Below are 21,501 nucleotides of genomic sequence, written 5' to 3'. Positions count from 1 at the left end.
ACCACAATTGACCACAGGCTGTGTGCCAGACACCAGGCTACATAGCCCCACCAGCATCATCTCATTTAATGCTCCCAATTCACCTTCCCCATGTTCCAGATGGGGAAACTGAGGCTCAGAGAGGTTCGTGTCTTGTCTAAGGTTGTACAGCCAGGAAGTCAGCCAAGCCCACCTTCTGGCTCCAAAGCCCTTAAACATCCCGCTCACAACAGACTCCTGCTTACTTGCAGATGAGGAAATTGAGGCACAGGGTGGTGAAGTCTCTCTTTCCAGCAGAGCAGTTATGATGTTTGAGGAGTGAGTCCAGAGCGGCATGCTCTCAGCAGGTGCCCATCGGAAATCGTGGCTCAAGACTAAGGATCCCTGAACCCCTGCCTCTCGCACCAGTTACTTGTGCCCTCCCTTTCCCAGCCTGCGCCCGGCCACCCACGCCGGCACCCGCCTGAGATGGAGAAGGCAGCCCCTGGTCCTCACGCTCTCCAGCCTCCAGACCGCGGAACCCGATGGGGAGAGAGGAAGGGCAGCGCGAGTCAGCCGGGGGGTGGGGTGGGGTGGGGTGGGGTGGGCCCTGCCCCTGGGGAGCCGCGGCGGTGCCACTCAGCGCTGCGCAGCCAGCCTGAGCTATCGCCTCGTACTCAGCCTCGGGGCCCTCTGACAGCGCAAGGGAAAGTCTGCCCCAAAGGGGAAGAAGGTGCGGAGGGCGCGCTCTCTCTCCCACGCTCGGTGCTGAGACAGAGGCACGGAGACGGGGGCATACCCCAGGCGACAAACTTCCTAGCTCAAAGGGGTGGGGGTGGGTTCAAACTCCAAACTCCGCGAAGCCCCAGTCCCTTTCCTCTCCCACTCCGGCCAAGAGTGCGCCCTAGTTTTCCCTTCTCGGTTGGGTTGCTCAGGGGTCCCCAAAACCGAGGGCAAGGAGCTGGGGAGGCTGTCTTGGGTTCCTCACACGGGGTGGATGCTCGTCGGGGACTCGAGTCAGGCAGAAACCCTGGATACCTCCCCTTCCCAGGTCCGAGGGCGCGCTGAGGGTCAGCCTCGGCTCGCGCAGATCCCGGTGGCCAGCCCAGGGTCGAGGGTTCGCGGGAGACCGGGGATCCCATTCCCTTCCGAGCGCGCTGCGGTTCGGTTCCGGACCGCGCATCCGCCCGCCCCGCGCACCCAGGCTCCGCGCGGCGCGCCCCCGGGTGTGTCGTTCGCCGGTATCGCCGCAGAGCTACGGGGAAGGGGGCCAGGACCCCCGCCCGCCCCTCCCCCGCGCCGCCCGGCCCCACGCCCCTTACTCGGCTTGGCTGCAGCGCTCCGCTCCGTGCGCCGCAGTGCCGGCTCCAGCTTCGGCTCCAGCTCCGGTTCCCGCTCCGGCTCCGGCTCCCAGTCCGCTTCCCGCTCGGAGGCCACTGCGCTCCGGCTTGGGCTCGGGCGTCGCGGGGGGCGCGCCGCTACGCCTCGGCCTGCTGGGCGCGCAGGGGCGGGGCGGGGCGGGCCAGGCGGGGCCGGGCGAGCCCGGCCGACTCGCCGCCCGCGATCCCCGGCCGAGGCAGCGGCGGCGGCGGCTTCCCAGGCCCCGGCCCTGGCCCTGCCCCTGCCCTGCCGCAGCCCCGCCCGGCCGCCCGTCGTCCCCGCGCCGCCGCCCACGCCACCGTCACCGGCTCTGGCCTCCCTCGGCGGCGGCGCGGCTCCCGGGCCTCAGCACCGCGGCGCCGCGGCCCGGGTCACTCAGAGATGGGGGGACGCGGGTGCGGGGGAGGGCCGAGCCGCGCCCCTCTGCGCACAGCCAGCCCGACACCCACACAGCGGCAGGCGGGGCAGGGTGGCGAGGAGGCCGGGAAATGCGGGAGGCCGGCGCTCCAGCCAGACGTGTGAAGAGGACACACAGGCGTGTGTAGGGAATGACACACGGACGCAAGTAGGGAGCCACAGACACGTGCAGAGAAGGGTAGACAAACGAGGTGTCAGGGAAGACAGCCAGACGGGTTGGATCAAGGCTAGACTGGGCATTTGAGCACGGGACCCCTGTAGCGGGCAAAGGGCAAAGGGTGGGATGGAGAGGGGGACCCAGCGTGGCTGAGCCGCTGAAAGGGGCAGGCGAGCCTGGCAGGGCTTCCCGCTCGCGGTTGCTGGCAGGTAAGTTTTGGGATGCCAGCTAGGCCTGGCCGAAACCTTCCCTCGGAGCCACCAGCAGGCCTGTTTCCTTCACCCCCCTCACCCTCCCTGTGCCCCCGTTCCCCTCTGCCCAAACCTCAGGGCATAGAGCTCAGCCCTGGCAGGTGGAAGCCTGCCCTGAGGGGATGCCTGGCTCAGGCCGGGATTCTAGGCTTCCAGGACCTGCTCTGTCCCCACCCTGCTTTGGGGCCTTGGATGAATCCCAGCCCATATCTCAGACCTCCATGTCCTCATTAGGATATTGCTCCTAGTGATTGCACCCCTACTCTGTTGGGGTGCTAGCCAGCATGGAGAAGTTAGTTATTTAACCTCTGCCACTTGCCTGGGAGCGCCAGGAGGGCAGTGTCTGGGTAGGGCTGCAGGGGTCTGCACAGAGTGGGCACTCAGTGAATTTGCTCCAGGAATTGATGAACTGTGTTGTTGATGATACTCTCTGAACCACTACTGTTGATGAGGAAATGGGGCTTAGGAGGCAAGGGGAGTCAAAAGCTGGTTTGTTTCAAAACCCAAAGGCTTGTCACTGGCCGGAAAGTGGTTCTCAAAAATAAAGCATGGTGACAAAGGGCTGAACATGTTGATGCTAAACCTTGGGGAAGCAGTGAAGCCATGGGGATGGTGTGGAAGGGAAAGTTGGCCAGGTACTGGCCCTGCAGGGAGGATGGGGCAGAGCAGGCTCCAGTGGAGAAAACAAACCTCACTCCACCCCACTCCTGCCAGTCATCACGTCTTGGGCTTCCCTGGGGCCAGGCAGGGGAAGCTTCGTGGTCTAGGGCTTGGGTGCCTGAGGACATCTCCTAGTCTCCTCTGGTAACTGTTCGTTCTGAGCTCCGCTCCCTGCACTGCTTTACCCCACCCCTCCTGCAGACTGGGGCTGTCACGGGGGCATCAGCTCTGAGTAAGGGATGAGGCTAGAATAAAGGGAAACAATTCTCAGAGAACCGAAGAAGGAGACCTGAGAGACTCTTTGTCCAACCTCATGCATTTATTTTATGAATGAACAAATGAAGGATCAGAGAAAGGAGGGGATAGGCTAGGGTCAAAGAGCTAGGATTGGAGGCTTTATGACTCCCAAGCGAGGGCTGTGCCCACGGTATAACCTTGATCTCTCTGAGGACACCAGCTGACCATTCCAGGATGGATATTCTAGTTGTTGAACGGTTTTACCTGTAAGCTGCCCCCTTTGGCAAGACTGTGTGTGTGTGTGTGTTGTGGTGGGGGTGAGGGGGCTTGGGGTAAGTGTGTGTGGCACACTTTGAATGAGTCCTTGCGGAGGGTCCCAGCCTTAAAGAGGTCATTCCCCTCCACTGCCCTATTTGTGCATCACTGGCCTGGCAAATCTGGCTTGCTCCTCAGACTGGAACCCAGGATTGTTTTCCAGTGGTGTTGGGTGTAGCTTCCGGGAGTTGGCTTATGACAGCGTGCCTACCAATCTCTGTGTGTCTATGTATCCATCCGCAAATATATATTAGTGTAGGGCACTTGGAAAACACCAAAAGGAGAAAGAAGAAAAGAAAAACCAGTCATTGTGAATATTGAGCTTTCCTGTTTTCTTTTCTTTTTACTTGTGTAACTCTACAAGTGTCCTTAAATGGAGTGAGCTTGCTGACTGATATCTCCTCTCCTATGTCACACTTCCAGTGGCTGCCTAGCATGGGATCAGATGGTTATATTGCAATATTTTTTAAACAATCCCCTGTTTCTGGGCATTTAGTTTGTTTCCATTTTTCATACTTCTACACAACACTGCAACAGACATCTTCATGGGGAGGCTTGCGCATGCCCATGACTATTCTTTATGTCTCTAGGTATGTCATAGTTTTGAGGCTTTCTTCCGTGTAGGGTCAGATTTGCAGAAGGGGCATCTACTGGGTTCCAGGGAGGCACAGTGGTGTTTAGTGTTTGCTTGGTCCAGGGATAGGTAGGGATGCTGGAGGGAGGAGTCTGAGGGAAATCAGGAAGTGAGATCTCAGGACAGTGAGATGCCCAGAGAGTCCTCAAGTGCTGGGCTTTGGGGCTTGCCCTAGAGTGTGCTTCATGTTACCCCAGCTGCTCACAGGGAATCCCAAGAAACGTCTTTTCTGTTTGCAAAGAACAGTGTCCATGATGTCATTCATCCCAAACAGAGCCCATGGCATGGAGATGTTGGAGGGGTCTCTTGAGCCTGATCAGCTCGTACCTCCCTACCATCCTTCCTTCTTTGAAATCTTTGCTTTACCCCCTTACAAATTACCCAGTCTCATATATTCCTTTATAGTAATGTAAGAATGGTTTAACACAGCCAGGCTGCCCCTTCTGTCTCCCCTTAGGAGGGAAGCCTCTCTTCTGGGACCCTGGGCTAGGTCTCCAGGAGCTGAAGTATAAAAGGCAGCCTCTCCTCTCCTATCTTCCGGGGCCTTTCTGGGGAAACTTATTTCTGGGGCTTCTTGAAGGTCTGTATTCAGGGTAGAGCTTATTTCAGGGTAAGTGGCTGAGGGCTGAGCAGGGACTGGGTATAGAACTTTCTCTCCTGCCCCCAGCCCAGTTCTGGCATCTCCTTAGAGAGGCCTGACAATGAGTTAGTCACGCTACCTGCAGCCTTTAATTCCATCCTCCCAACATCCTGAGGAGGTGGGTAATATTTTCTTTATATTTCACATGCAGCAGTGAGGTTTATGGCACTCAAGTAACTTGCTCAAGGACACATAGCTAATTAGGAGCAGAACCCAGATTTCAACCTAATCCTGCCCCAAACAAGTTAGGCCAACCCGGTGCAGCCAGGTGGGTGGTGTTGCTAGTCACCAAGGAACTGAACGCTAGAAGGGAATCAAATGTGAGAAAGGAGAATATGAGTTTGATTATACACATGTTCAATTTCAGGAGTCATCGGCAGGCAGCAGAACTCTGAGAGGAGTCCAGGCCACAAAGACAATCTAAGAACTGAACCCTAAGCCTAGGCAGAACTGATTGATCCATCCATCCACCCACCAATCCATCCACTCATCTATCCTCCTATGGGTCCACTTATCCTTTCTCCATCCTCCTATGACCTATCCATTTATCTATCCATTCACCCATCTGTCCTCCCACTTATCTACCTAGGCCTCCTCCCATCTTCAGTCCTTCCTTCCTTCCTTCCTTCCTTCCTTCCTTCCTTCCTTCCTTCCTTCCTTCCTTCCTTCCTTCATTCCTTCCTTCCTTCCTGTCTTCATTCCTTCCTTCCTCTATTCTAACCACCTCCCCATCCTCCTACACATGCATTTATTCTTCCTCCCATTCCCTCACTCCTCATCTATCCATTCAAACTCCCATCACCCATAAACTTACCCCATTTGCATCTATCCACCCATATGTCCCATGAATACTTACTGATGCTCACTACAGGCCAAGAACTCTGCCGTGAACTGATGGAAAAAAAAGGATATGGAAAACAAGGTCTCTGCCCTCTAGGAGCTGACAATGTGTTAAAAGAAGCAGATGTATAAACAAATGATCCCAGAACAATATATTTTGTGTGCCAGATGTGTGCTCAAAGAAAGAACATTTAACCCAGTCTGTGGAGGTCAGAAAAGGCTTCTTTGAGGGTGTGTTTCTTGAGTTGAGGTTAAAGTTCAATCAAGATTTCATCAGATGAATGGGATGCAGTGAGTGAGATGTTTCAGGAGACGGAATAGCTGATGTGTACAATGATAGAATAGGTGTCGAGAGACCAAGGTGATTCCAGGGACACAGGTAACTCGGAGCATTGGGAGCAAAGTTGAGTGTGAATGAATGGTGTGTTATGAGGAAAGACAGGAAAGGCAGGTCGTAAAAGGCCTTGAATGACAGGGTAAAGGCCTTGGGAGCCATATAAGGGCTTTAAGAGGGGTGGCATGGTCAGGTTGTTTTAGAAAGATCTCTCTGCTGCGTGGAAGATAAGTTGGAGTATGTGGATGCAGCGGAGATCAAATGGTCCAGGCTCTGAAGAGTGAGGACTTAGGATTCTCTGAGTCCAGCCTCTGGGGTCAGCCCAGGCCCCCACATTTGGCCTGGACCCAAAACCGCTTCCTTTGCCAAGGCCGAAGTCAGGTCAGTTGGGCTGAGACTGTGGGCATGAGGAAGGTTCTGGAGCTCTCTATTTTCAGTGACGTACAGTACTGCCACCAAGGGCTTTAGTCTATGGTTGTCCCTCTTCTGATCTAGGATCCAAAGTCCATTGCCACCAACTTTAATCAATTTCTCACTGGCTTCTCTGTCCAGGTCACCACGGAGTGTCTCAGTTCCATGTTCCACTTTTCTGCCTCTACAATTTGCAGCCACCAAAACCCATTAATTTCCCATCAGTCATGCCATGATGTTTCTTCTAACCCTGTGAAATCTCCACCCTGGTGGTTTGCAAGTGACACCTGATGGTGTATAGCCTAGGTGGAGCTGCTACAGTGAGTCAGACATGACTCCAGCCCTCAAAAAACTAGCGGGGGCGGTGGGGGGAAGACAGATGTCCCATCGGCTTGGACAGATGTACCAAGCAACACTGGTGTGTGGAAGGGGAGGCTGCTCAGGCTGCAGAGACTTGGGTGGGCTTGGGCTTAAGTCTTTGCTCTGCCACACTGAATGTGTGACCTTGGGCAAGTCACTTTACTTCTTCAGAGCCTCCATTTTGTCATCTGTGGAATGGGAAAAATAATATTGACTTATCCTCATTTAGATTTATTTATTTTTTAGAGACAGGGTCTTGCAACGCTGCCTAGGCTGGTCTTGAACTCCTTGTCTCAAGCAATCCTCCTGCCTCAGCCTCCCAAGTTGCTGGGATTATAGGTGTGAGCCACTGTCCCTGGCTTAGATTTTTATTTTTTTGGTAGTAACTAGTAGGAATCAACTTGGGCCATTTTAACAAAACCTGGAGAATTTACTAGAACTCAAGTCTGGGCTTTTGGAGGCCTTGGAGTGAGAACCAGAGAAACAGACAGGAACCTAGGAAAGACTCTGCCTCTTGTCTCTGTGCCCCTCTGCTTAATCACTTAATTTTTTTTCTCCCTGCAGACCTTCTTTTTCCATTATTTTGTAAAAAAAAAAAAAAAAGCCTTCACTGCAGCTTGAGAATGAGTTTACAGTTCCTCAATTCTAGCCACAGGCAGGACTAACTGGCCATCTTTTAACCACAAGTCCCAATTCCCAAGAAATAATCTAACTGGTGGAACTGCACCCCAGTTCAATTAACTGTGACCAAAGGATGGGATCAGGTAGCACAAATATGGCAGCTTGTGGACATGTGCATTCATCATTCTCAGAAAAGGTGAGACTCATGAGCCTGGCAAAAACCCGGAAGTTGTTCCCTATGTCCTCACAGATTTGTTGGTAAGATTAAACAGGATAACGGATGTAAGCATTTGGCACAGTGCCTTGTATATACTAAGGGCTCAATAAATGGTAGCTGCTGTTATTCATTCATTGCTCTATTTAATAAGCATTTATTGAGTGCCTGGTTATACTGGATCCTACAGTAAGTCCTGAGGATGAGAAAGATGGGATGACACAGACAGAGCTTGAAAATTGAGAGTAATTCAAGTAAAGCTATTTCAGAGGGTTGTTGTCAGGATTGAATGTAATAATACATGCAAAGTATTTAGTACAGTTCCTGACACATAATAACGTCTCAATAAATGTTGCCTACACATGTTGAATGTCTATTTGTACAAGAGCAAAGAAAAAACATTTCTTATGCCTTTTCTATTTGCTTGTTGCTCCCCTGGCCACAGGACTGAGACATCTTTGGTTACAAAAATAGATTTCAGTCTTCAAAATAATGTCAGTTGCCAGACTGACAGTTTTTGGATGTTGTATTTGAGTCTAATTTAAAAGTTTAGAAAAATAACGTTGGCATCTCCTGAACTCAAGCACTTACATGAATTATTAACAAGAGTTAATGCAGATTAAAAATACCCACGTGCAACCCGTGATCATCTTTATTTTCTTGACCAAGAATGAATGAACCTGAACATCTACAGGAGAGTAAATTGTGGTACAGTCACAGGACGAGAACATTCCACAGCAATGAAAGTGAACACATTACAACTACAAGCAAACATATGAATGACTTACAAATACAGGGTTGAGCTAAAGAAGCCACATGCTGTATGATTCCATTTATATAAAGTTCCAAAGCAGGAAAAGCAGATCCATGGTATTGGAGTCCAAGCAGTATTTACCTTTGGGGCAAGGTAGTGGCTGGGAGTCGGGGACTTGCTGGTAATGCTGTTTTTTGATCTGGGTGCTGGGGACACAGGTGTATTTGGTTTGTGAACATTGACAGAACAGTACACTTCTGTGCATTTTAATGTATGTATGTTATACTTTAATTTTCTAAAAAGAGTGTCTTATCTTTATGCATTTGCCCAGCCGAGGCAAGAGAGGTAGGCTTCCAGCTTGAAGACGGAGGAGGACTTTGGGTTTCCAGGCAGAAGGGGCAAAGGGAAAGGAACTAATATTTATTCAGTCTATGGGAGAACTTTCTTTCCAGGCTTCGTAACAAAAATAGTTTCATTTCTTCCAAAAACAGTTTTTACTCTTTTTGTTTATTTTAAACTATTGCTTGAATCACTGCCTGATTAAAAAAAAAAAAAATGGAGGTGAATGTATGTTTCCTTTGCCTCTGTTTACTCACTTGTTAAAGAAAACATTATACTATGTATGCATTTTTGGAAGAAGATGGTGTATAAATAAACAAAACGGTGCAAAAAGCATTTGTAGAAAACCTATGTGTGTGAGAGACATTTCCACAGTTCGTTTCAGAGCACAAAGTGGAAAAGGCCATGGTTCAGGAGGGGTAGTGACTGGCCTGGCCCCTAGTAGGTACCCAGTACTCTTGTGAAACATTGGCCAGCAGGGCGATAGGGAGGGCACGCAGGGGGCCATGTGAGGCCTCTGCGTCTTTTAAGTTCCAGAAAGCACAGAGATGTTCTGGACTGGCTTGGGCTCTGGGTCTAGAGGATTTGAAGACCTGAGTTCAAATCCCCCTTCTGCCATTTACCTGCTGTGTATTCTGGAACAAGTCATTTGTCCTTCCAGAATGTCATTCCAGCAGACGAGGTCACCCTCATGCATTTCCTGGGACCTGGGTCTCCTTGCAGCATCTCTAGCCTGCCGTCCCTGCTGCTGAAGTGGCCAGTGCAGTGTAACTGGGGACTTTCAACCATGCCTGCCTCCCTCCCTCCCTCCCTCACCTTCCCTCCCCTCCCCCACCCCTTCCCCTTCTCTCCCATCCCCTCCCCCATCCCTTCCCCTTCTCTCCCCTCCCCTCCCCCACCCCTTTCCTTCCCCTTCTCTCCCCTCCCCTCCCCCACCCCTTCCCCTTCTCTCCCCTCCCCTCCACACCCCCCTCCCCTTCCCTCCCCTTCCCTCCTCCTCCCCCTTCCCTCCCCTCCCCTCCTCCTTCCCCTTCCCTCCCCCCCCTCCTCCTTCCCCTTCCCTCCCCTCCCCCCCCCCTTCTTCCCCTTCCCTCCCCTCTCTTTTTGAGACAGAGTCTTGCTCTGCCAGCCAGACTGGAATGCTGGAGTGCAGTGTCGCAATCTGGGCTCACTGCAACTCCACCTCCCGCATTCAAGCCATTCTCCTGCCTCAGCCTCCTGGGTAGCTGGGATTACAGGAGCACAGTACTACACCTGGCTAATTTTTGTATTTTTAGTATTTCACCATGTTGGCCAGGGTGCTGTCAAACTCCTGGCCTTAAGTGATCCACCCACCTCAGCCTCCCAAAGTGCTGGGATTACAGGCTTGAGCCACCTGCCCAGCTCGTGCCTCTCCTTTCTATCCTGGTGCTCTCTCCCAGAGTTTCTGGTGACTATTGGGAACTCAAGAATGTCTCCATGTTACCCGCACACATCCACAACACTCAGAGGAACAGGGAATTCCTGAACCCAATGTGACAGCTGCGGGGAGGGGGCTCCACTTCCCCTTGCGTCTGCTTCTTTTAGGCAGGCGCCAGGAGGCTGAGTCTCTCTGCTATTCGTTTTGAGCTGGCCATGATGGACCTGAAATGCTATGGGGAAGTCATTCCAAGGAGAACATTAATCGTGTCACCTTTAGGCAGTCTAGCACATGAACAAGCAACCCTCCTGGCCTGGAGCAGCTGAGCTTTTGCACGCGGGGAAAGGCAGTGTGGCCTGATGGGCAGTGGAGGCTCATGAATTAGGTCCTGTGGGGAAGAAGCTGTTTTCTCAGCCTCTCTGCTTGGATTATTGCTGTGTTCATTTTCACTGTCACACAGTGTACATTCCGCCCCCGAAAGCAGGGCACAGTCTGGCCTCACTATAACCTCTCCTCAACTCAGACTCTTGAAAAAAGGACACCTCTCCACACTGCAGCCTCTGAGCTTCCTTAAATCAAGCCACACCCTTGCTAGAATCCTTCAGGGACTTTCCATTGCTGCAGAATCAAGTCCTAGTGGCCTTGTAGCAGGATAGTCAAAGTCCTTTCTGATCTAGTTTCTGCCCAGTCTCTAGGTTCTATTCTAGCCACTCTCCACCTCAACTCCTGGGCTCTAGCACCTCTAACGCCCATATCCCCTTCTCTGGAGGCTTTTCTGACCTTGACTCCCTGCAGGTTGAATGAGTAACTTCCTCAGCTGAGGTCCCATAGCACACCTCACATTTCAAAATGATGGAAATCACATACGATTTTCTTTTGTGTTTGTGTATACTTGCCTCCCGGTTTGTGAGCCTTTGGAGGGCAGGAACTAAGTCTTGCCCTCCAAAGGACTGTGGACTTCAATACTGTGTCCCTAGCTTGATGTGTGGTTCAGGGCTCCAGAAACATTTGCTGCAAAAATGGAGTTGGATTATAAAGATACCAGTGATTGTGCTGGAATAGGAGGCTGCCTCTAGAGGTCCTTCAGGTGTGTAGGCCTGTCTGCCCTTGTGCTAAATGACTCCAACCTGCCTGCATTAATCCTTTCTCTCCTCCTGTCACTTCCAGCTCTCCTCCTCCTTCCGCTTGAGATATCCAAGCTTCACGGAAGAACTGTAGGTTTCTACAGAGAACAATATCCCTGATTGCTAAACAAATAAGCCACATTCATGGCCAATTCAGCAAAACCAGGTTTGGTGGGAATGACTTCATTCTTACCAGGATGTTGCTGGCTGCCTGGAAGTCCTTTAAAAGACAAAATAAAACACCCTTTTAAAGATAATTTTAGACTTACAGAAAAATTACAAAAATAATTTAGAAAGTTCATGCATATCCTTCACCCAGCCTCCCCTAATATTCACAACTTACGTAACCATGGCACAATGGTCAAAACCAGGAAATTAACACCGGTACAATGCTATTATTGTACCTTATGCAAATTTCACCAGTTTCTCTCTAGTGCTCTTTTTCTGTTTCGGGATCTGATTCAGGATCCCACATTGCTCATAGCTGTTGTGTTTCCTCAGACTCTTCCAATTTGCGACAGTTCCTGATTCTTTCCTTGCTCTCATGGCCTCTGATGAGTCGTGATCAGTTCTGCAGCTTTCTGTTTCTAGTTCCTAGTTGGCTTCTGGGTGATTGAAGTTCCTGGAGGCCTTCCTGCAGGACGGGTTCAGAATGAGTGCTTCTTTTTCTTTCCTCCTCTCATTCTCCTTTCTTCCCTTGGGATTTTCCAGAGCAAGAGTCGGTTAGAGAGGAATGCATGGTGAGGAGGTGATTAGTGTGTCTTGACCTTGGGTGTTTGTCTCACTGTCAGAGTTCTGGCTCCCATCTGCAGTTGATTATGCAATTAGCCATGCTTGTTGACCTCAGGATAGATGCAGACTCCTTCTTGCTCCTCCTTCACTGCCTACCTTTCTCCTTTCCTCCCTCTCCCAGTCATCTCCTTTGGTTGCAGGTTAGAGGAGGCTCCAAGCCGGTTGGGCCTGGTATGCACACTTCCTTGGAGTCATGTGCTCTGAGACATCTCTGGCAGGCCTGCTGGGGTACATGGGAAGTGGATTTGGGAAGGGGGTCTGTGTGCTGAGTTTTATAGCCTTGTTGCACGCACTTATGGGGTCATGTGGCGCATGAGGTTAGGGACAAGTGCAAGGGCCTGGGAGAGAAGTCAGCTGTGGTAACAGAGGTCCGTCAGCTGAGTCCCATCACATTCAGAAAGTCATCCTCCAGCGAGCCTGGGCCTTTCTGAGGGACAATGGAAGAAGAGGTGAGAACCATTTCAAATTAATCCATTAATTCATTCAAATATTAATTCATCCATTAATTTCACTGCAACAAGCCCTGGTTGGTTGTTACTGTTATTGTTGTTTTTGTTATTGCTATCATGATTTTGCTGTTGTTAGGTATGGGGACATAGTATGAATCAGATGCAATCCGTGCCCTCAGAGTGCTCAAAGAGAGACAGACCACAGAGGATCTCAACTACGTGACAAGGGCTCTGTTGGAGGGATATATTAAGTTTGTGGGAACAGGGAGAGGGAGGACTTAGCTGTGACAGGGATGGGCAGTGGATGGGGCAGGTGATGCTAAAGGATTTAGAAGGGTTAGGCAGGCAAGTAGGATGGGGACTGGTGCTCCAGGAAGAGGGAAGAGCATTTGCAAAGGCCTGGAGTGGAGAGGGCCTGTGGCTACTTGGAAGAGCTGCAAACTCCACACTCTCTCACTCCTTCATTCATTCATCCACCTACTTGCTCTGGGCCAGGCACTGTGCTGGGCACAGGAGCCACTAAGGTGAGGCCAACCTAGCTCTGCCTTAGGGTCTTAAAGTCAGAGCAGGGAGAGACAATTATTACAAGAGCAGAAATACACATGGATGCCTTGCAGAGGGGGGAGGATGGTACTATGGTCTAAATGTCTCCCCAAATTCATTTGTTGAAACTGAATCCCCATTGTCGTGGCATTAAGAGGTAGGCCTTTTGGAAAGTGATAAACTCAAAAGAGCTCCACCCTCATGAATGAATTAGTGCTTTATTAAAGACTGGAAGGAACCAGCTTAGGCCTTTTTTGCATTTTGTTTTCTGCCATGTGAGGATGCAGCAAGAAGGCCCTCACTAGACACTGAATGCTGTGCCTTGATCTTGGACTTCCCAGCCTCCAGAACTGTGAAGAATACATTTCTGTTGTTTATAAGTTACCCAGTCTGTGTGTTTTGTTATAGCAGCACCAAAGGCCTAAGACAGATGGGCAGGGAAGTCTTCTTAGAGGAGATCTTCGAGGTTTGACTTGAGGAAGAGTCGGGCAAGTGAAGAAGTGGGGATGGCCACTCTTTACAGGGAGAATAGCATGTGCAAAGGCCCAGATCACTTGTTCATTCATTGGTCACTTGTTTATTCACTCACTCATTGTATTCATTTATTCAACAAGTATGTAGTGAATGCCAGTTATGCAGTTATGTGTCTATACTATGCACAGAGACTACAAAGTGAATAATTGTGGTGCTTTCAACCTAAGAGTGTTTCAGTCAGCTTAGGCTAAGTTATGTTGTGGTGACAAACAAACCCCAAATATTGGTAGCTTATGACAATGAAGGTTTATTTTTAGCTCATGTTATATGTTCATTGCTGGTGGCAGAGAGAAGAGAGATAGTAGAACCATACATTGGTCCTTAAAGTTTCTGCTCTGGGTGGCATGAGTCTCTTCCGCTTACATTTTATTTGACAGGATGAGTCACGTGGCCAAGCTTGATGTCAGTGCATCAGGAATACAAATCCTCCCACAGAGAAGGGCAGTGAATATTTTGACCAATAACACACTCTACCATATGTCTGAGTAAAGGCTAATAACTCAGTCTGACTAGACTGCATGAGGGTGGCTACAACAATAAAGAGATTAAGAAGTCAAGGAGAAGCTTTATCATGTAGGGCCTTGGGTACCAGGCTAAAGAGTTTGGGTTCCATTGATTGTTAGTGGAGAGGCACTGAAGATATGAAAAGTTCTGTTGAGTTTTAAGCAAGGGAAGAGTAAGATCTTATTTATGCTTTAGAAAAATCATTTCGGTAGCTTCAGGAAAAGGCCTGGTGGTGGGGGGATTAAGGCTAGAAATAAGAAAACCAGTTGAAAAGTTGTGGGAATACCATGGTAGAGCAAATGAAGAATGCTCAAACTCCTCAGATTGGAATAGTAGAGAAGGAGAGGGCTAGAGCAAATGAAGAATGCTCAAACTCAGGTTGGAATAGTAGAGAAGGAGAGGCCTTCTAGAGCTGTTAGGAACAGAATCAAGGGAATTTCATTGGTACATTGTTCAACAGGTGTTTTAGAAACAAAGAATGAATTAGACCAGGTGTGATGGCTCACGCCTGTAATCCCTGCACTTTGGGAGACCAAGGCAGGTGGATCACTTGAGGCCAGGAGTTTGAGACTAGCCTGGCCAAACATGGCGAAACCTCATCTCTACTAAAAATATAAAAATTAGCCAGGCATGCTGGTGCATGCCTGTAATTCCAGCTACTCAGGAGGCCAAGACACGAGAATCCCTTGAACCTGGGAGGTGGAGGCTGCAATGAGCCAAGATCACGCTACTGCACTCTAGCCTGGGTGATGGAGTGAGACTCTGTCTCAAAAAAAAAAAAAAAAAAAAAAAAAAAAAAAAAAAAAAAAAAAAGAAAAAGAAAAAGGAAAAGAAAGAATAAATTAATAAGTAAGAGAGTGCACCTGAACCTTGTACATCAATAAAGTGACCAATAAATTGATCCCTTATAAAGTGAGACAGACCCTGATCAAATTTTTTTTATTATTTTCAAATTTTGTTGATGATTTTCAAAAGTTTACTTTTAATTTATGTATGGTAACATTCTTTTTTTTTGAGTACAGATGTATGATTTTGACAAATGCATAGACTCGTGTAACCACTACCACAATTAAGATATTCAACAGTTCCATCACCCTAAAAGTCTCTCTAATGCAGCTTCTCTTTGTTAGTCCAATCCTCCCTTCTCCCCAACTCTTAGAAACCCTGATATGTTCTCTTTGCTACAGTTCTGCCTTTGCAGAATATTGTATAAGTGGGATCACACAGTATGTAGTCTTATGTAGTCTTTTGAGTGTAACTTCTTTCAAATGGCATAATGCACTTGAGATTCACCCAAGTGGTTGCATGCATCAATGTTTCTTTTCTTTTCACAGCTCGATAATGTTTCATTGTATGGCTGCGCCAGAGCTGGTTTATCCACTTGTCTTAGTCCATTTGGGCTATGTAACAAAGTACCATAAACTGTGTGGTTTATAAACAACAGAAATTTATTTCTCTCAGTTCCAGGGGCTGGCAAGTCTAAGATAAAGGCATCAGCAGGTTCGGTAGATTGAGTGTCTGGTGACGGTTTACTTATTGGTTCATAGACAGCACTTTCTAGCTATGTTCTGACATGGTGGATGGGGATCCTCTGGGGCCTGTTTTGTCAGGCCACTGTGTTAGTCCATTCTTTTTTTTTTTTTTTGCCACCCAGGCTAGAGTGCAGTGGTGTGATCTTGGTTCACTGCAACCTCTTCTTCCCGGGTTCAAGTGATTCTCCTACCTCAGCCTACTGAGTAGCTGGGATTATAGGCGTGCACCACCATGCCTGGATAATTTTTGTATTTTTAGTAGAGATAGGGTCTCACCACGTTGGCCAGGCTGGTCTCAAACTCCTGGCCTCAAGTGATCCACCCGCCTCCCAAAGTGCTGGGATTACAGGAGTGAGCCGCCGCGCTTGGCCTTTGTCCATTGTTGCATTGCTATAAAGAAATACTTGAGATTGAGTGATTTATAAAGAAAAGAGGTTTTATTGGCTCATAGTTCTGCAGGCTATACAGGAAGCACGGTGCTGGCATCTGTGCAACTGCTCGGGAGGCCTCAGGAAGCTTTTATTCATGGTGGAAGATAAAGCAGGAGAAGGCACATCACATGGCAAAAGTGTGTGTGTGTGGGGGATGCCACATACTTTTAAACAACCAGATCTCACATAAACTCAGAGTGAGAGCTCACTTATCACCAAGGGAATGTGCCAAGCCATTCATGAGGGATCCACCTCCATGATCCAAACACCTCACACCAGGCCCCACTTCCAACACTGGAGACTATATTTCAACATGAGATTTGGAAGGGTTACACATTCAAACCATATCAGGCACTGACCCCATTCATGAGGGGTCTGCCTTCATAATTTAATCCCACCCCAAAGTCCCCACTTCCAAATACCCTTGCATTGGGGATTAGGTTTCAATATACAAATTTTGGAAGGACAGAAATGTTCAGACCGTAGCACTCCTCACTAGTTGAGGGACATTTTGTTGTTTCTGGTTTTGGTGTTATAACTTTATAAGAAACTGCCAAACTGTTTTGTAAAGTGGTTTTACCATTTTGCATTCTCATCAGCAATGTATGAGTGCTCCAGTGGCTCTGCACTTGGTGTTGTCAGTTTTTTCCCCATTCTAGTAGGTATGTAGTGGCATGTCATTGTGGTTTCAATATGCATTTCCTTAATGAGTAATGATGTTGAAAATCTTATGCTTATTTGCCATCCATGGATCTTCTTTATTTATGCTTATTTTCCATCCACATATCTTCTTTAGTGAAGTGTCTGTTCAGATATTTTGCCCATTTTTAACTTGGGTTGCTTATTTTCTTACTGTTGAGTTTGAGAGTACTTTCTGTAGTCTGTATACCCTTTGTCAGGTATATGACAGTCCATGGTTTTTCTTTTTATTCTTATAAGTTTAATTTTGCTCTTTTTAGAGCAAAAGTTTCTAGTTTTAATGAAATCCAACTTACAAATTTTTTCTTTTTATGAATTAACTTCTTGATATCATCTCCAGGAACTCTGCCTAACTGTAGGTCATGAAGATTTTACCTACATTTTATTTTAAAAGTTTAAAAGTTTTTGTATTTTACATTTAGGTCTATGATTCTTTTTGAATTAATTTTTTTGTATAAAATGAACATATAGGTCAAAGACTTTTTTCCTGCATATGGATGTCTAATTGTTTCAGCATTGTTTATTGAAAATTCTGTCCTTGGGCCAGGCATGGAGGCTCATGCCTGTAATCCCAGCACTTTGGGAGGCCGAGGCAGGCAGATCATGAGGTCAGGAGATTGAGACCATCCTGACTAACACGGTGAAACCCCGTCTCTACTAAAAATACAAAAAATTAGCTGGGCGGGTGGCGGGTGCCTGTAGTTCCAGCTACCTGGGAAGCTGAGGCAGGAGAATGGCCTGAACCTGGGAGGTGGAGCTTGCAGTGAGCCGAGATCACGCCACTGCACTCCAGCCTGGGCGACAGAGCGAGACTCCGTCTCAAAGGAAAAAAAAAAAAAGAAAACAAAAGAAAATTCTGTCCTTTCTCCATTGAATTGTTTTTTCATCTTTGTCAAAATTCAATTGATCTTATTTGCGGATCTATTTCTGAACTCTTTATTATATTCCACATAGATATATAGACAGATAGATATATAGAATGCATCTCTCCTTTTGCCAGTACCATACTGACTTGATGACTGTAGCTTTATAAGAAGTTTTGGAATCAGATAATGTGAATCCTTTAACTTTTTTCTCCTTTTCTCAAAGCTGTTTGAATCTTGTACATTCTTTGGATTTTTATATGAATGTTGGAATCAGCTTGTCAATTCATACAGCCAGTTAGGATTTTGATTGTGATTGGGTTGAATCTATAGATCAATTTGGATAGAATTTACATTTTAATAATTCTGAGACTTCCAATTCATGAACATGGTATATCTCTCCATTTAGTTATGCCTTCTTTGATTCCTTCATTAGTGTTTTGTAGTTTTCAGCATACAGGTCCTGTACTTATTTTGTTAGATTATAACTAAGAATTTCATTTTTAAAAGTTGCATCTCTCCATTTTTAACACTTTGTCTCTCTTGATCCATCACTCATATATTTGCTAGTGTGTCTTCACTTACTGTAGAATGCTTATTATAAAGGGAATTTTTAAATCTTGCAAAAGACAAAGGATTTCATAAAGTTGATAGGAGCATTATTGGAGAAATACTCAAATTTACAGAGCCAGTGACAAAGGAAGATCCAGATAAGTTGGGCAAATTAACAAAAAGAGAATTGACAAGGAATATAAAAAATGACTTAAAAGAGGGAATGATTTAAATATCAAAGGATTATGAGAAGCCTTTGGGAAAACTAATGAGCCTGGAATATTTGTATAAAAATTCTCTTTGTGTAAATCAAAGATAAAATACAAGGAAGATACATTATGTTCCTGTATATTTATGTTGGGAAGATACCAATACTTGAATTATCCTTCCTTTATTTTAAGAGTTAGAAAATGGTTGCAGTAAAAATCAAAACTTTCTTATATAAAATATGAAACATTTAGAATAATTTTTGGTTTTATTTTAAAGTCTCAATCAACCCTTACCTTCCAGTAATTTTTAGAAAAATCATGTCACTATTTTATGTAGATTCATTTCAATTAGCCTTATAGTTCTTACTCCTCCAGTCAGTAGACACACCCTGGGTTTATCAGCTGATCCAAATGGACACTAAAAAATATGCCAGACCTCCAGCTTCAGGAATAGCCGGATATGGAATCCCAGATTTGGTGAGCTGAGAATTTCTGTGTGATGGAAGAACTCTAAGATGACAGTGAATTAGCCCCACCTCTGGTACTCCAGCCCTGTGTAATCCCCTCCACTTGAGTGTGGCAGCATGTGGGACTCATTTATAATGAATAGAATAGAAAAGGTGACCAATGTGACAGGATGTCACTTCAGTGATTACATTAGATAAGACTGCAGTGTCCTCTTGCTAGTGGACTCTCTTTCTCTCGCAGACTTTGATGAAGCAGGTGAGCATGTTGGGGAGGTCCTCAGTTCAACGGGCTGTAAGGACTGAATTCATTCAACTATGTGATCTCAGAAGTGGGTCCTTCTCTAGTCAAGGCTTGAGATAAGATTTTGTGTATGACACTTTGATTGTAGCTTTCAGAGGGGATCCTGAAGCAGAGAACCCAGCAATGTTATTCCTGGACTCCCAGCCCACAGAAACTATGAGGTGATAAATGCATGTTTTTTTAAGCTGCTAAGTTTGTGAAATTTGTTACATAGGAGTGGATAAGGAATACACCCTGCTGCATTTAGCCATTCTTACATAAACTCATCATACATACGATTCATTTAGTTCTGGCATAAACTTTTCACTAAAGACCCTGTATTAGTCCGTTCTCACACTTCTATACATAACTACTTGATACTGGCTAATTTCTGAAGAAAAGAGGTTTCATTGACTCACAGTTCCTCAGGCTGTGCAGGAAGCATGGCTGGGGAGGCCTCAGGAAGCTTACAATCATGGTGGAAGGGTGAAGCAGAAGCAAGCACCTTCTTCACATGGCAGAGCGGGAGAGCAAGAGTGAAGGGGGACGTGCTACATGCATTTAAACAACCAGATCTCCTGAGAACTCACTCACTATCATGAGAATAACAAGGGGGAAATCCACCCCCATGATCCAACTGCCTCCTACCAGGTCCCTCCCCCAACATTGGGAATTACAATTCAACATGAGATTTGGGTGGGGACACAGAGCCAAATCATATCCAAACCTTATCAGACCCACACTTATTTCCCTCCCTCCTTTTCTTCCTCCCTCTCTCCTTCCTTTCTTTCTTTTCTTCTATTAGGAAAGATTATGAAAGACTTTCAAATAGGCAAAAAAAAAAAAAAAAAAAAAAGGTTGCCTTTCATCGTCTTTGAGCTATTTTACAACTCTGTAAGTTGAAGAAAACTTAGACTAATGCAGATTATTCTTGCCCATGGGAGTACAAATGATTGTGTCCAATGACATGCAGTCTATCTTTACCCTGTAGATAGACCAGTTTTATTTCTGTATGTAAGTTGATTTCAGCATTCCTTATTGGCTTTACTGTGGGATTCTCTGAATACTCCTTGCAATGGGTTGTAACATTTGACTGCTTCTATCATAAACTAATGAGTTAAAAATAAAATCTTTGATACATATTCATTTTATATGAGTAAAGAGTTATGATTTTTACCTTAAAAAATGATCTTTTAACATTTTCTTCGTCCTTCCCTTCCTTCCTTCCTGTTAACATTGAATAATTACTATGTGCCAAATTTGGTTCTATTACCTTTTCAAGATTTATTTCTTTTGAATTTCACAAAAACTCAGAGTAGGCATTATATTACCCTATTTTATTTACAAATGAGAAAATTGTGACTCAGGGAGATTAAGAAACATAACTCTGCTTGTAGCAGAGCACTGACTCATCCAGGACTGCTAACTCTGAACCACCTGGCCTGGGACTGAGGAGTTTCCCAGGACACGGACTTTTAGTACTAAAATGAGGAGAGTCCTGGGCAAGCCAGGATGAGCCTATCACCCTGCATAGCTCCAGAAAGCCCAGGAAATGGACTCCACCATGTTTAGCTACAGATGTCCTGTCTTATCTCTCAAGCCCTGCCCAGTACATGCTGGTGTTTTGCTTCAGGGCTGTTGTCACCAAGTTCTTAGTGTTGTGCCTGCAAATGCCCCGGATGACTTCACTCTTCCCTATGCTTTTCAAAATATTGGCTGCTTTATGTAGTGCTCCAAGGAGGGCTCTTTTAGTTCCTGTGCAATGCCCTGTGTCTATAGGCCTTTCCTTGCTCGGCCAGCAAAAACCAAAGGTAGAGTTTTGTTGCTTCCTTCCCTGTTAAGATTCACTTCCTGCCCAGAGTCCGATCTGAAAACAAAAGACCCTTGTTCAGCACAGCTTCCTGTGTAACAACATTAAACATCCCCTCAGCAACCATTATACAGGAATATTATAAGACAACTGTGCTTTCTATGCCCTAAGCTACAAGAGCACATTGCAAAGTTTTGTGAAGTCTTCCTAAGTGTTGGGGCATACACAGATTTCCTGAACATCCCGGATAACCCCTGGATGGACTGAGAGAAATAGGCCTCAGCTGTTTCTCTTATCTTTGAGGAAGAGAAATATTGGATATTTCCATGCATTGCAGAATTCTATGGAAGTCACTTGGCTGGAAAACCGGGTTTCCCCCATCTCATAGACTGTAACTGCTCTGATCCAGAAAGTGGCTGGAAATTTGCTGTTAAAGAACTCCAAAGGTTAACAGGATTAGACTCCCACTGACCAAGTTCAAAGAAATGCTTTCAGAAGTAAGCAAACAAACAAACAAACAAACAAAATTAATCAACCCTCTAACAACATATATATTTTCTGGATTCAAGGGTGATGACTTCAAAAGCAATTCAGTTAATTCTTTTTTTTTCTTTTCTTTTCTTTTTTTTTTTGGCTGAGCCTCATTCTGTCACCCAGGCTGGAGTGCAGTGGTGTGATCTTGGTTCACTGCAACCTCTGCCTCTGAGGTTCAAGCGATTCTCCTGCCTCAGCCTCCCGAGTAGCTGGGATTGTAGGCAGCTGCCACCATGCCTGGCTAATTTTTGTAGTTT

At 46.7% G+C, this 21,501-nt stretch overlaps 2 protein-coding genes across 2 annotated transcripts in view; both read right to left on the bottom strand.

Moving 5' to 3' along the window:
- BEAN1 (brain expressed associated with NEDD4 1) overlaps positions 1–1,355 on the bottom strand; it is a 60,765-nt gene extending 59,410 nt beyond the window's left edge. Inside the window, exon 1 of the mRNA XM_050774963.1 lies at positions 1,281–1,355. The gene's annotated coding sequence lies outside the window, so the exon portion shown is untranslated. The remainder of the gene's footprint in view (positions 1–1,280) is intronic.
- Positions 1–21,501, bottom strand: part of CA7 (carbonic anhydrase 7) — an 836,404-nt gene that overhangs the window by 430,425 nt on the left and 384,478 nt on the right. The window lies entirely within an intron of this gene.

This window comes from Macaca thibetana, chromosome 20 (assembly GCF_024542745.1).
Source record: "Macaca thibetana thibetana isolate TM-01 chromosome 20, ASM2454274v1, whole genome shotgun sequence".
Taxonomy (NCBI): domain Eukaryota; kingdom Metazoa; phylum Chordata; class Mammalia; order Primates; family Cercopithecidae; genus Macaca; species Macaca thibetana.
The sequence above is the reverse complement of the archived record's forward strand: the minus strand, read 5'-3'. Positions and strand labels throughout refer to the sequence as shown.